Raw genomic sequence first — 4,831 nt, forward strand, 5'->3', positions numbered from 1 at the left:
ATATATATATATATATATATATATTTGGGTCATCAAACCTAAAATACACTTCAGACCAGACGCTGAGATGGGCACTGGAGCTCTCCTGGAACCTCACAGGTACTCCATGGCCCCCGAGCAGCTGGACCCCAGTTGTCCCTTCTCAGCTTGGAGCCCCGTAGGTCTCAGGCAGAGGCAGGCGACCTTGGGGAGTGACGGGGAGAAGTGTGTACCCCTGAGGCCTCCTGGTGCCATCAGGAGGGAGGAGGCCACCTCACACTGCCATGGGGAGTCTGCCTGGGCCTTGTCCTTTGCCTCACTTCCTAAGTTTGTTGAAGCATTTGAGCTGCTCACCGGCCACTCAGAATACCCAGTGAACCGCGTCTCTGCAGGGCCAGGGCCAGGCCTGGAAGGAACAGCTGTGCATGCTCATTTTCTCCCTGATGACCCTGGTCTCTTTAACTCTTTCTGTGAGCAGCACTTTTTCTCTCCTTCAACGACCTCCAGGTCAAAGCCAGGGTCTGAGTCTGGAGTAGGAGGGCTGCTCCCCCACCCCCACTCCCTCCCTCACTTAACGCAGACACTCTGCACTGGGTGTGACCCCAGGTGTGGGTTCCCGGTGTTCCTCAGACAAGGTGACGCTGCTCCCGTGTGGCCTTCACCGCACGGAAGGCAGACTCCAGGAATGAAGGAGGTGGGCTGACAGAGGACAGGTCCCGGGAGGCAGGGGGAGAATGGGGTTTGCCTGGGCTCTGGGGGTGCTGGGCAGGGTCAAGCTCTGTGACCACCACAGACTGAGACAACAGGGTCCACTGAAGGCCTGGGGAGCTCCTGAGCCTAGGAAGAAAGAGGACGATTCTGGTGTTCAGAGGCCAAAGGGGCTGGAGTGTGGGGATGACAGAGGGTGGGCAGGATCTGTGGGCCCAAGGCGAAATCACAGGCCTGTTTTAGTCAGCTTTTTTGCAGCATTGACTAAAGGACCCAACCAGAACAATTGTAGAGGAGGAAAAGTTTATCTAGGGGCTCACCGTTTCAGAGGTCTCCATCCATAGACAGCAGACTCCATTCCTCAAGGCTCAAGGTGAGGCAGGACATGGTGGCAGAAGAGTGTGGCAGAGGGAAGCAGCTCACATGGTGATCAGAAAGCCAAGAGAAATCTCCACTTACTAGATACAAATATATTCCCCCAAGCCACACCCAATGCCCACCTCCTCCAGCCACACCCCACCAGCCAGTTCACCCCACGGATTGGGTTAAGACTCTCACAACCCAATCACTCTCCCCTAAACCTTCTTGCATTGTCTCACATGTGAGCTTTTGGGGGGGGGGGGCATCTCACATCCCAACTGTAACAGAGCCACTTGTTCAAAACTTCAGGCAGTGGGCACGGCAGCACACATCCATAGTCCCAGGTCCCACCTCAGGAGGCTGAGACAGGAGGGTCACCAGGAGTTGGAGACCAACCTGGGCAACACAGTGAGACCTTGACTCTAAACAAACAAACAAACAAACAAATGCTACTTAAAAAAAAAAAAATTCCTTTTCAGAACTCCTCAAGGACCCAGCAACAGGATGGAAATGGCTCCATGTAGGAGCGACACCAGGCGGCAGAACTGGGCCTGCCAGCCGAGGCAGCTATCTGAGGCTCCGACGGGGGCTGCCCAGGAGGAGACCTGAGAAGAGGTGAGTGTGGGGTCTGTTTAGAGAGAGCTGGTGAATCGGCTGCAGGAGTGAGAGAACAGCAGACCCCAGAGCTCTGCGTAATGTTTGCAAGTTCGTGGTGGCCGTTCAACAGGCGGTCAGGAAGGCGAAGCCGGCCACCCTCGCCTGCAGGTGGAAGGAGCGCCTTTCCCAAACAGATGCCCTCTCTCTCCCCCCTCGCCCAAGCCCGATTCCAGCACGTGACCCACCACAATGCTTGTTAGGAGACTCCTCGCAGTTAGAAGCCGTGTTGCCAGATGCTGAATCTCCCCCATAAGAAATCTGAAGACAAAATTGCAGCAGTCACTGTCCAAAACCAATATGTACAAAACAGCACAGAGCCTGTCGGAGCAGCAGGTGTCGCAGCAGTAAACACTGGAGCCAAGCGTGTTGACTTTGGCAACGCTCACGCGCGTCTCGTCATGGAAAGAGAGTTTATTGAAATTGAAAACTGGGAGTAGATGACTCGGCGAGGCTGCCCTCTCCTACTGTCGTCCAAGGTAACGAGAAGAAGGACAAGCACTGCCATTTCTTGAGCTCATGGTGTGTCATGGTGTGTTCAAAACACTGACTTTGTCCTCCCAACAACACTGTGGAGCAGCCTGATTTTCCTATTTTTCAAGGGCTGAAATGGGGCTCAGAGAAGCTGAGTGATTTGCTTGGAATTCCAGAGACAAGTAGCTGGTGACCACATTAAAAATCAGACTTACAGACCCTGAGAGCTGCCTGCCAACTTGCAGCCACCTCTTCCTGGCTAATGGAACTAGCAATCTGGCTGGCCCCCCGTGGATGAATTATGATTGGTCTCTGCTGGTCACAAGAATCCTGTTTCCCTTTGCTAGTGGCTGGTATAGGAAAACATGTGACTCATTCTGGCCAATGAGATGGAAGAGAAAACTATGGGAGGAGGGGCTTTGGGTATAAAAAAGGGAGAGGGCTCAAAGACATTCTTTCTGAATCCACCTCTCCTTCCTGCCTGTGGATATGTGGTGTGGGCTAAGGTATGTGGCCTGTGGCAGCCTCCTTAGATCCAGGAGGTGACGAAGATAAAGCTAAAGATGCAAAATAGAAGCTTGGAATATGCCCAGGTCCAGAATGACATCACTGACTGCCAAACCGATCTTAGTCCACCTGCTTCCAGACTTCTTGTTGAGCAAGCAATACATATCCTATGGTTGAAGCCACTGGGAGGTATTTATAGGTCATTTTTTTGGTGAACATCTTCTAACATGATCCCCAGGTTGATTTAGCTTCAAAGCTCATGATCTTTTTCCTCTTACACTCTGACGTTTGCATGGGGATCCAGCTGTCTTCTGACATCCATTGTCAACTTAATGCTCAACAATTACAGAAACAATCAGATTTAGAAACTGCAAGGAAAACTGTCAATTTGAAGGAGAGGTGGTCAGTTCAGCAAGATCAGAAATCTGGCTCTGGCCTCAATTGTTCTTGGCATAAATCCTAGGATCACAGAACATCAAAGCTAGAATGGACCAAAAATATCATCTGACCCAAACCCCTGGCTTAAAGATGAAGAAATTGAGGCTTTGAGAGGCCAAGTGCCCTGTGCAGAGGCCCATGGACAGCGGCAGCCTGACGTGGGGACAACTCTCCCAGCTGGCTCTCCACCAGTGAGCTGTTCCATGCTCACCTCTCCAGCTCCTCACACTTTGTCCCAAACTCTGCTTGGCCAGTCACCTCAAATCAAAAAGAGATTCAACCTGACCGTAACTCATGGTAGAATAAATTTGGGTGGCCTAACTGAAGTTTCTCACTGCCCTCTTCCGACGTTATTGTGGAAACTTAACCAGCAAAATACAAAGAACCCGGCAATGTGGTGGTGGGGAGGGTCAGGTTCTTGGCCTTTCAGATTTAAATCAATTCTGTAATCTCATCAAAGAGAATTATCATGAAAGTGTACATTCAGAAGTGGATCCAGGAAGCTCTATAGGGACCCAGCCAGAAGTGTGTGCTATCAGCTCCATGTTGGGAAGGGGAGAGCTGAAAGCCAGATCCTTCGCCCCCCAGAAAAGAAGGCCAATGACCCCTAAGCTCCCCTGGAGGAAATGGGTGCTTAGGTGCTAGACATTCCCTTAGAAGGGTCTGATGTCCAGGGAGAAGGGGACACCAGACAAGCTTAAGAAGGAGACTTTGAACTTTTTTGTGGGGACATGGGGCAACCAACGGCAGATCACCAAGCTGAGCACTGAGAGTTGGGTCTGCTTCCTGTCTAGGGGCCCGGGAGGCCAGCATACTATACAGATAGAGTCCACACCTCTGTGGACTCAGGTAATGGAGTGGAGATTCTTTCCTGGGGGCCAGGAAAAGATAGGGCTGGTTGACATCCCCGAGTCTCTCACAGCTCCTGGGAGGTTCCAGCAGGCAGCCTCATCCTGATGCCCTGAGAAGGGGTGGACATTGGTGGAAGGAGAGCGCTATCATCTCAGAGGCGCCAGGATGAGGGCAGAGCCTCAGACAGCACAGTGACCTATGGAGCTGTGGCCAGTCAGTCAGTCCGGGGAGGGATGGCTCCGGCCAGAGTTCCCACTAGGAATAAAGAGCAATAATCACCTACGAGAAGAATTTGCATTTCCATAACTCCCTGTGCCGGAAAGACAGGCAGGCACTTCCCCTAGGCAGTACGACCTCATGTGGATCATTTATTTACAGCCCCTGAAATGCTGCACAACAAAACCAGACATTCATTCAGCTCATGAGCCTCCAGGGGGGCTGTCCAGAGTGCCCCTAGTTGTTGTGGGTAGCTCACCCACACATCTGGGACTGCTGGCCACTCTAGGATGGCCTCCCTCACATCTGGGGCAAGCCAGGCTGGCCTGGGTGTGCTCAGCTCTTGGCCAGAGCAGAGGGAAAGACAAGCAAATCTAACCATGCAAGTGCCCTGAGAGCCTGGAGTGGCCTCACATTTGTAAAAATCCATCAACCAAAGCAAGGCCCCATGGCGGGGGCTAGAGTTGAAGTAGACAAGGAAGAATTGGGTCACCCTTATAATATGACACACCAACTAAGCCAACCGCCTCCTAGCAGCCCCTAAAATGAGATGCCGTCAATGGAGGAGAGGAGAAACCTAATTTGAGCTGATCTTAAGCACAAAAGGGCTGCTAGATCATGAAATGGTCTGAGATGATCAGGT

Source organism: Marmota marmota, unplaced genomic scaffold, assembly GCF_001458135.2.
Source record: "Marmota marmota marmota unplaced genomic scaffold, marMar, whole genome shotgun sequence".
Classification (NCBI taxonomy): Eukaryota; Metazoa; Chordata; class Mammalia; order Rodentia; family Sciuridae; genus Marmota; species Marmota marmota.